General features: G+C 42.2%; 1 non-coding gene across 1 annotated transcript; it reads left to right on the top strand.

Moving 5' to 3' along the window:
• The first annotated feature begins 10387 nt into the window (after positions 1–10387).
• On the top strand, positions 10388–10494 carry LOC140885870 (small nucleolar RNA R71). The gene has a single exon (XR_012151283.1). It is a non-coding gene; the product is annotated as a small nucleolar RNA R71 (small nucleolar RNA).
• Positions 10495–11603: the final 1109 nt, after the last annotated feature.

Below are 11603 nucleotides of genomic sequence, written 5' to 3'. Positions count from 1 at the left end.
TGATCAAACAAGGCCAGAAGAGGATCCACCGGTTGATAACGATCCTCCTGCCAATGATGATCCAGTAAACGAGGATGTTCGTCAACCAATTGATGACAACCCTTTAGGGAATTATTTAGGTGGAACAAAGATCATCCACCTGGGTTGGTCATAGGTGACCCTTCTGCTCCTCGAAAAACACGTGGTCAAATGATTAATGAATTCTTGCATGCAGCTTTCATATCTCAGGTAGAGCCCAAGAAGATAGATGAAGCTCTATCAGATGCCAGCTGGATTGAAGCTATGCAAGAAGAGTTGAATCAATTCACCCGCAACAATGTTTGGCATCTAGTTCCTCGACCGGAAAATCAAAATGTGATTGGAACTAGATGGGTGTTTCGTAACAAGCTCGATGAACATGGCACTGTTGTGCGTAACAAAGCTCGACTTATTGCACAAGGATTCAGACAAGAAGAAGGCATAAACTTTGAGGAATCCTTCGCGCCAGTTGCAAGACTAGAAGCAATCCGCATTTTTCTTGCCTATGCAGCTTTCAAGGACTTTAAAGTCTATCAAATGGATGTCAAGTCTGCATTCCTCAATGGTCTACTTCAAGAAGAGGTGTACGTTGAACAACCACCAGGTTTTTTCAATCCTACTCATCCTCAATATATCTATAAACTTGACAAAGCCCTCTATGGATTAAAACAAGCACCGCGTGCATGGTATGATACATTACTAAAATTTTTACTGGAACATGATTTCCAAATTGGAACGGTCGATAAGACCTTGTTTAAATTTGTAAAAGGTGATCATGTGTTACTAGTACAAATTTATGTTGATGACATTATATTTGGGTCAACTAACCCCAAGTTGTGCTCAAAGTTCTCTAAGATGATGCAAGAGAAATTTGAAATGAGCATGATGGGCGAGCTCAATTTCTTTCTTGGATTGCAAGTGAAGCAACTTGAAACTGGAATATTTATCAATCAATCCAAGTATGCCAAGGAATTGGTAAAGAAGTTTGGAATGGAACAGTGCTCAACTGTATCTACCCCCATGAGTACATCAATCAAGCTTGATAAAGATGAAGGGGGAATCCCGGTCGAGGTAACAATGTATCGAGGCCTTATTGGCTCATTGCTTTATTTGACTGCCAGTCGACCGGATATCATGTATTCAGTTTGTTTATGTGCTAGATTTCAAGCAGCACCTAAGAAATCTCATTTCATTGCCGCCAAACGAATAATTAAATATATTAAAGGAACTACTAATGTGGGTCTTTGGTATCCCAAAGATTCAAATCTTAATCTTATTGGCTATTCAGATGCAGATTATGCAGGTTGTAGAATTGATCGCAAAAGTACAAGTGGCACATGTCAATTCCTTGGAGATAGACTAAATTCGTGGTCAAGTAAGAAGCAGACATCAATTGCTACCTCGACCGCCGAAGCAGAATACCTTGCTGCTGGCAGCTGTTGTGCTCAAATACTCTGGATTCAACAACAGCTTAATGATTATGGAATCCGGTCGAGTGAAGCTCCAATCTAATGTGACAATACAAGTGCCATAATCATCACTCACAATCTAGTGATGCACTCTAGGACAAAGCACATTGATGTCAGGCATCACTTTATCCGAGATCATGTCTTAAAGAAGGAAATCAGGCTGGAATACATCTCTACCGATCAGCAAGCAGCAGAAATATTCACCAAGCCTTTACCGGACGCTAAGTTTTCATATTTTCGAAATATTCTTGGCTTAGTAGATCCAAGTTAGTATGCATGTTTTTAGGGGGAATGATTGCTAGTATGACGTTAATAGCTTAGTTGTTACATTGCCATAAATTTTGGCATATCATCCGCCTTTAGCTAGTCTCTGACAGGCTCCGTACTAGCAGCTTTGTGCTTTGAACCAAATGACATTAATTGGGCGCGGTGATTATACTCTTCAAAACTTTTTGAATTTCAAAAATACTTTTCATGACGTCACCCTATGGCCCATAGGTTCCTATATATACTTCTTTACACTCGTATATCAACCTTTCACCGTTGCTAAAGCTTTCATATTGCATTAAAAGTTCTATCGTATTACTATCAAGCTTTTGCTTACTCTCTGCTCGAGTTCTTATCTACAGCTATCATGTCGATCCAGAAGACTTGCCTTGCAATCAACTTTGATTCCGTTATTGAGGCAAACAATGCAGGAATCACTGAGGTCTTCACCATGCTTGAAGCCTCTGGACTGAAGAAGTTTTTGGGAAGCAGCGCCATCTGCGATCTGCCTGTCTTGAAGGAGTTCTTTGCAACCGCTCAAATCGAGCATGGGACTGTCAAATGCTTGATCCGGACAGAGTCCTACTCATTCAATCAAAAGTTCTTTGCCAGCACATTTGATCTACCTTCCAGGGGTTTGACAAAATGCGTGGATCTTCCCGATGGTAACTGCTCATACTGGTTGAAGGAATTCTCAACCACTGATACTCCGATCAAACTGCCGGCTCAGAAGACATCTCTTAAAGCTCCATTCAGGCTATTGACCAACATCGTGGCCAAGAATCTTCTTGCCAAGGCTGGATCATACGACAAGGTGACGATGGAGAAATTCCAATACATGGCTTGTATCGCCTCCAAAATCAACATCAACTGGTCAGACATATTGTTTACTACTTTATGTGAAATGATCAGGGGAAAAGGGCAATCCGAGGGATTTGCTCTACAAATTTGCCACATCTTGAGCGTCCTTGGAGTAGACTTCTCCAAGACTGAACCTCTGCATCCCACCAAATGGCTCAACAAGTCTACAATCTTCAAGTTTCTGAACAAGAAAGAGGTTGCAGTCGACACTCTGCCTTCAACCGCAAGTGTTGTTGCTGTCACTCAACCACTTTCAACAGTCCCGGTAGCGGCCAAACCAGCCCATACCAAGAAATCTGCCAAGCGTCAACTTATCATAGAGTCTGACTCTGAAGAAGAATCACGTGCGAACATTCCACTGATTCAAGCTTTCAGCAAGTCATCTCCTTCTGTCTCCAAAGCAGCTGTGCCATCCACGCCTGCAGGCGAGAAGAAGAAGCAGCACAAGAAGTTAAAGTCCCTTTCTGGACTTGCTCCTACCATTCCAACACCAATTCTGCCAACGGTCGAGACTACTACCACTACTGCTACTACTGCTCCACGTCCTACCAAGGGTGTGATAATCAGGGAAGGTGCCTCATCAACTCCAAAGGTCACTCTCGCTGATCCCAAGGACAAAGGGAAAGGTGTGATGGTCTACTCACCTAAGGCTCAACTAGCAGCTACTGTAGAGCTCAACTTGATCATCTCTCACGTTCTCCGCACTGTCAAGCGTCACCTACAGTGCTTTGATAGATGGCATCATTCCCGTACTCACCTGACGCTTGCTCAAATATTTCCTAAGTGGAAAGCTCTAAACGTTATTGAGCAGAAGATGCTTCTCTTTGCTGACACTGGAGACATCGTGGAGGCTTTGGGAAGAAGACAGCTCATCGACTTGAAGCTTCGGGGAAGCCTGTTATCTCTGTTGATTAATGAGCGTGTCAAGAACTTCAAATCCAAGAGTCATACCACCGCCGATGACTTTGTGATTTTGACTGGACTACAGAATAGTCTACGTCAAATCACTCAACTACTTCAGCACTTCCAAGCTCTTAACAACGTAAAGACGACAGCTTCAGCAGCTTGTTTACAGGCTTATGGACTGGAAGCACAGGTGATGATGAAGACTTTTCTTACCCAAGATCAGGGTGAAGAAGACATCTCTGCTATTACTCTTTCAGATGGGATTCTGATCGGTCTCATCACTGCTGACCTATTTTAGTCATCCGCTCTAGGATCGATTGTGGGAGCATCTTCATCGGTCGACCCCGCCTCAACCGCAGTCCAAGCAGTAATTCAACCGGAAGCAGCTGTGACTGCTCACTCATCTCCAGCGGCGACCGCTCACACCTCTTCCAGTCGTCTACAAGATTCTTTCGAAGTGCTTGAACAAAAGACAAGCATTGTCCCCAATGCTACTTAACACCACCAAAACTAAAACAAAGTAAAAGAAAATAAAAAACAAAAAAAAAACACTAAAAACTCCCCTGGTTCTAATCAGACTCCTCCTCATCCATGTCTTCGGGCAGATCCCGAACCGGTGGAGCATATTGGAACTGGAACGGTGGAGGATATGGCGGTGGTGCAGGATAAACGGCCGGGTCCATCCTAGCATTGGCGAGCAGTCCTCGCATCATGGCATGGGTGGATTCATTGTAGGCGGAGTTTACCTCTTGGCAGTGCTCCTGATGTTGCATCCATGCCGACATTTCACTCAATGAATCTTGTGTGGTGCGGCGAGCAGGAGGTGGCCGAGGTGCAGTCCGTGATGATTGACCAGGGCCAGAGCTGGCCTGGCCAGGAAATGAAAACTCGCGTACGCGGAAGGCGTGTTTTGCTTTCAGAATTGTGTTATCCACTGCCTGCATTGGGTGCAACCATTCTTCTGTGTCCTTGTATGGGACACCAGCTTGCACACACAGTAAAGAAACAATGGTCGAAAAGAAAATTGAAATGTTGGACGTGCGAATGGAAGTGTACAACTCTTGGTTGATAATTTGTCCAACATTAATCGGCCATTGTTTGTGCACAGCATAGAGAAGCACCGCCCTGCTCATTGTCACAACATGTGTATGGGACACCGGCATCAACCTATGGGTCAGAAAAGCATACCAAGAGGCCGGTTCCAGCCGCAAATTTTTTTCCTTAAAAGATATGAACTTCACCGAATCCTTCCACACATTAGCTTCATAGCACAACTCATTCGAAATTTCATTGTAATCCGGATTGGCCTTAAAAGCTTGAAATTGGCTATCGTCTACTTCCGGAGTTTGCAATAACACATTAATAGCAGCGGGAGTAAAAGAAACCATCTTACCCCGCACGAAGGTAGTGCTATCGGTAAGCTCGGCGGCGTTGGCGTAAAATTCACGGACCAAGGGGACTAATGCTGCGACAGGTTGGCGGCAAAACTCGACCCATCCTCGAGCTACGATGCCAAGGGAGGCGGTGCGGTTTTCAGAAAGATCAATTCCTCGCTCCGAAATGGGATTCCTAGCGGCCTTGGCTTCCTCATAACGTGCCTTTGCTTCTTTAGAAATAAATTTCCCATCTATTAAGTGGGATGGGTTGGCCCTAGAGGTGGCAATCTTCTGTTTCTTTGGCGCCATGTCGAGAGATGTGAGAAATCGAGTGAATTACCTGCGAAATTGAGAAACGAAGAAGAAATTGAGAGTGAGAGAGATGGCGGCTGTGAGGGAATTAGGGTTAGAGAGAAAGGAAAGAGAGAAAATAAAGAAGGGAAGAAGGAATCGGGTGTTTTAAATTTCTGATTTTGCGCGAGGCGCCCGCGCGGTAGAAAAGTGCCGCGCGAGCGCACACCCCTTTTTTTTAAAAAAAATTTTGATAGAGGGTTGGGTGCGCGGGCGGCAGAAAACTGCCGCGCGAGCGCACCCCCTTTTTTCCAAAAAATTTTTGACAGAGAGTTGGGTGCGCGGGCGGCAGAAAACTGCCGCGCGAGCGCACCCCATTTTTCCAAAAAAAATTTTAAAAACAGAACTCAACTCGAGAAAGACAGGAAATTAACTAAAAATTCTAACACTTGAACTAAAATGAACAAAAACGCGAATAAATAAAAGGGAAAGTAGAATGTAGTTCTCAATTTAAAGTCGAGAGCTTGACTTTTCACCCTCCCCAAACTAGTCTTGGTCAGTCAATGTGGTGATGACTGGCGTGGAATCCACATCACCCCCCACATAGTGTTTTAACCTTTGAACATTGACCGTGAACGACTCGTTGCGGGCATCTTTGATCTCTATGGCCCCTGATGGATACACCCTGGTGATCTTATAGGGCCCAGACCATCTAGACTTCAGTTTCCCGAGAAATAGTCTTAACCGGGAGTTGAACAGCAACAAGCCTCTCCTTCCTTGAATTCCCGCTGATGAATACGCCTGTCATGTATTCTCTTTGTCCGTTCCTTGTACGAAACCGCCATGTCATATGCATTGTCGCGGAATTCTTCCAGTTGATTTAGCTCCAACAATCTTTTTTCACCTGCAGCAGCAAATTCATAGTTTAGAGTCTTAATAGCCCAAAATGCTCTATGCTCTAATTCAACAGGTAAATGGCATGCCTTTCCAAATAATAATCTATAAGGGGAAGTGCCGATTGGGGTTTTAAATGTCGTCCTATAGGCCCATAAGGCATCATCAAGTCGAAGTGCCCAATCCTTCCGATTAGTACTCACACTTTTCTCTAGGATCTATTTGATCTCTCGATTGGACACTTCCACTTGGCCACTGGTCTGGGGATGATATGGGGTAGATACCTTATGCTTGACACCATATTTCTTTAAAAGTTTGTCAAAAAGTTTATTGCAAAAGTGGGTGCCACCATCACTAATGATTGCACGGGGTGTACCAAACCGATTAAAAATATTTTTCTTCAAAAATTTTAGTACAACCTGTGCATCATTTGTTTCAAAAGCTTCAGCCTCTACCCATTTTGAAACATAATCGACTGCGACCAAAATGTATTTTTTCGTCAAAGAAGGTGGAAATGGTCCCATAAAGTCGATTCCCCAAACATCGAATATCTCACACTCAATGATATTATTCATAGGCATTTCATTTCGGTTAGAGATATTACCTGTCCGCTGACATCTATCACAAGCTAAAACATACCGGCGCGTATCCTTAAAAAGGTCGGGCCAATAGAACCCACATTCAAGTACCTTCGCTGCAGTTTTGATTGGCCCAGTATGGCCACCTACCTCACGATCATGACAATGACTGAGGATGCTTTGCATTTCTCCTTGCGCCACACATCTCCGAATCATTGAGTCAGCACATATTTTAAACAAAAATGGTTCCTCCCAAAAATAGTGCTTGACATCTGATAAAATTTTTTTCTTCTGATGGAAAGATAGATTATGTGGGAGTGTGCTTGTGACCAAAAAATTAGCAAAATGTGCATATCATGGTGAACTCTCTATGGCGAAAAGTTTTTCATCAGGGAACCAATCATCTATATCCTTTACTTCATTTTGTGCATCATCAATAATGCATTCTAATCTAGACAGATGATCAGCTACTACATTTTCAACATCTTTCTTATCTCTGATCTCTAAATCAAATTCTTGCAAAAGCAGGATCCACCTAATCAGTCTAGGTTTCGCATCTTTCTTTGCCAACAGGTGTTTAATAGCAGAGTGATCTGTGTAGACTGTGATTTTTGAAAGCACAAGGTACGAATGAAATTTGTCTAGTGCAAATACTACAGCTAGCAACTCTTTTTCAGTGGTGGCATAATTGAGCTGAGCTTCATTAAGAGTCTTACTAGCGTAGTAGATGGTTCGGAATACCTTGTCTATTCGTTGGCCAAGTACCGCACCAACAACAGAATCACTAGCATCGCACATTACTTCAAATGGAAGCTCCCAGTTCGGCGATGTCAATACTGGCGCAGTCACCAGTCTTTCTCTCAAAACCTCAAAGGCCTGCAAACAATTCGAATCAAAATCAAAAGGGGCATCTTTCATGAGCAAAGAGGACACAGGTTTGGCAATTTTTGAAAAGTCTTTAATAAATCGCCGATAAAAACCAGCATGTCCGAGGAAACTTCTAACTCCCTTTACTGTCGTAGGTGGAGGCAGATTTTGAATAACGTGCACCTTAGCCTTGTCCACCTCGATCCCCTGTTCAGAAATTCTGTGACCCAACACTATACCTTCTGTCACCATGAAATGACACTTCTCCCAGTTAAGCACCAAATTGGTCTCCTCGCATCTCATCAACACAGAATTTAAGTTATGCAGACATGCATCAAAAGATTGACCGAAAATAGAAAAATCATCCATGAAAATTTCTAGAAAATTTTCGACCATATCATGAAAAATAGCAGTCATACATCTCTGAAAAGTAGCAGGAGCGTTACATAATCCGAAAAGCATACGTCTGTAGGCAAACGTACCATATGGGCAGGTAAAAGTCGTTTTATCCTGGTCTTCAGGTGCAATCGCTATTTGATTGTATCCTGAGTACCCATCTAAAAAACAGTAAAATTCATACCCAGCCAATCTTTCTAGCATTTGATCAATGAACGGGAGGGGAAAATGATCCTTACGGGTTGCGTCATTTAATTTTCTATAATCTATGCACACACGCCAACCCGTAACTGTCCTAGTAGGTATTAATTCATTATTCTCATTCTTTATGGCAGTTATCCCCCCTTTCTTTGGTACACACTGCACTGGACTCACCCACAGACTATCAGATATAGGATAAATGATACCTGCGTCCAACAGTTTGATCGTTTCAGCTTTCACAACTTCCTGCATCTTTGGGTTTAGTCTCCTCTGTGGTTGGACTAATGGGTTGATGCTCTCTTCCATTAAAATCTTGTGCATGCATATGGATGGATTGATTCCTTTGATATCCGCCACTTTCCAAGCAAACACACTCTTGTGTTTCTTAAGCACCTCCATTAGTTTGTCCTCCATCTCACCTGTCAAAGAAGAAGATATTATGACAGGTAACTTATCGTTCTCACCTAAAAACATGTATTTAAGATGAATGGGTAATGGTTTCAATTCCACAGTAGGTGGTTCCTCTATGCTTGGTTTCTGAAGAACTAAATCCTTCCGGTCACCAAGGTCTTCAAGTCTAAGCTTTCCACCTCTTCTCCATGACTGGTTGTCATTCAAGTATGCGGTCATCTCTTCTACTCCATCACTGAGGTCGCCCAACTGTTCAGATACAAGTGCAGCCTCTAACGGTTCCTGAAAATTATCCTGCACATAATCAAATAAGAGTGAGTCTACTACATCTAACTGAAAACATTCTTCATTATTCTGAGAAAATTTCAAAGCATTAAAAACGTCAAAAGAAATTTTCTCCTCTCCCACTCTCAACAACAGCTCTCCCTTCTGGACATCTATAAGTGCTTTTCCTATTGCCAGGAAAGGTCTTCCCAAGATGAGTGGCATGTCCAGATCTTCTTCCATATCTAACACCACGAAGTCCACGGGGAAGATGAATTTGTCCACTTTCACAAGCACGTCCTCGATAATACCCCGTGGATATTTGATGGACCTGTCCGCCAGTTGTAAAGACATTCTGGTGGACTTTGGTTCTCCCAAGCTCAGTTTCCTGAAAACAGAGTAAGGCATTAAATTTATACTTGCATCCAAATCACACAAAGTCTTATGAAACTGAACATCATTAATTACACAAGGGATAGAGAAACTCCCTGGATCCTTTTTCTTTTGTGGGATTTTGTTCTGCACCAGTGCCGAGCAATTTTCTGTCAGACTTATCATTGCATGCTCCTCCAATTTCCTCTTGTTAGAGAGGATTTCCTTCAAGAATTTCGCATAGCTTGGCATTTGCATCAGTGCATCGGCGAAGGGTATATTGATGTTCAATTTCTTGAACACTTCTAAAAATTTACCAAACTGAGAGTCTAGCTTGGCCTTCTTAAGAGCTGCAGGAAAAGGTGGTGGCACAACAATTTTTGATTGTGAAGTGGGTGGGGGTGTTGAGATAGATGAATTACCTGAAGTTTTTTTTGATGTACCCGTTTCGGGCTCTTTCTCGCTTTTTTGTTCAGGCTCGACCGTCTTTCCACTCCTTAATTCAATTGCTTTCACCTGTTCCTTCGGATTCTTCTCAGTTTCGCTTGGCAAAGTACCCTGATCTCTGTTGGAAATTGATTTGGCCAATTGACCTATTTGATTCTCCAGATTTTTGATCGATGCATCTTGATTCTGCATACGGGTTTCAGTAGATGATATAAATTTCTGCATCATCTGCTCCAAGATTGATTTCTCCTCTTGAGGATGCCTGCTGTAATTCTGATTTCCATACGGCTTATTATTCTGTCCACCCCATGAAAAATTCGGATGTTGTCTCCACCCTGGATTGTATGAATTCGAAAATGGGTCATTCCTGGGGCGATTCTGATTTCCCATGTGGCTTGCCATAACTCCCTCTGGTTGAGAGAATGTTTGACAGTCTTTCGTGAAATGCTCTGCACCGCATTTTTCACACCATACTTCTTGCACTCGCATTGCCGAATGTCCTACACTAAGTTCCTCGATCCTTTTGTTCATGAATTCAAGTTGAGCAGCCACAGATGTGAATGCTTCAACTTGATGAATTCCAGTTGATTTCCGGGCCCCACTCCTTTCAGATTGAGGATGATAGCTACTGGTTGCCATTTCCTCGATTAATTCATAACCATCCTCCGACGACTTTCGCAGTAGATTCCCACCTGCAGCTGCATCTAACATGGTACGATTTGAATGAGAAATTCCATAGTAAAAAGTTTGTACCACAAGACCGTCTGGTAATTGGTGGTGTGGACATCTCCTCAGTAGATCCTTGTAGCATTCCCATGCTTCATAAAATGTTTCCTGTTCTCCTTGGGAAAAAGTTGTGATGTCCGCTCTCAGCTTCATTGACTTCGATGGTGGGAAGTATTTGGTGAGGAAAGCTTTAGCCATATCATCCCAAGTTATGATGGAACCTGCAGGTAAATTCGTTAGCCATGCTTTTGCCTTGTCTCGTAGTGAAAAAGGGAATAAACGCAAACGAATAGCGTCATCTGAAACTCCCTGTATCTTGAATGTATCACAAATTTCTAAAAAATTTGTGAGATGCACATAGGGTTCATCAATGACACTTCCACCAAATTGAAGCGTGTTCTGAACCATTTGAAGAATTGCCGGCTTTATCTCAAAGTGATTCGCTGCTACAGTTGGCCGGCTAATGCTTGGTCGAGCACCTTCAATATTTGGTAAGGCAAGATCCATCATGGATCTGTAAACTGGCGGTTCTTGTTCGTGTTCTCCTTCCATTTCTTGCTGCTGTTGCCTTCTTCTTCTTCTGTGAAAGGTTCTGTCGATTTCTGGATCAAAAGGCAATAGTCCTTCAGGTGAGTGTTTCATGTACTGCAAGATAATCCTGCAGTCCACAGATGGAAAAGAATGATTAAAATTGTAATAGAGAAAAATCAAATCAAACAAATTAAAATCTATTTAGTCCCCGGCAACGGCGCCAAAAACTTGATCGAGCAAATACTACCACGAAAAATCAACGTAAATATATCTATCAATTAAGCTCGCATAAATCGCAAGTGCACGATTCAAGTTATAATATAATGTACTAGTACGAGTATCGTCCTCAGGGACTAACGAAAATAATTTGTCTTTTCAATTTTTAACTACACAAAGTATCGAAAAAGTGATTTGTGAATTAACTAACATCTAAAATTAAAACTCAATATAAATAAACTTAAACTTCACAACCAAGCCAACAAATCTCAGAGTGAAGAATAAAAATTCAAAATGATTTTGTTTGAATTTTGGTTCACCTTTTCCCTAATTGAACTGGACGATTGGAACTTAATTTATTTTTATAAATTTAACAGAAGTTCCTATAACATTGACACTCTCTCTCGAGGTGATGCCAAACTAATCAAATCAGTGAATTAATTAAATCTCTCTAATTATTTATCACGACTGATTTCTTTGCGTTCTATGAATTCTACAACTTTCAACCTGGT

The sequence above is a fragment of the Henckelia pumila genome, chromosome 2 (genome assembly GCF_033568475.1).
Source record: "Henckelia pumila isolate YLH828 chromosome 2, ASM3356847v2, whole genome shotgun sequence".
NCBI lineage: Eukaryota > Viridiplantae > Streptophyta > Magnoliopsida > Lamiales > Gesneriaceae > Henckelia > Henckelia pumila.
The sequence above is the reverse complement of the archived record's forward strand: the minus strand, read 5'-3'. Positions and strand labels throughout refer to the sequence as shown.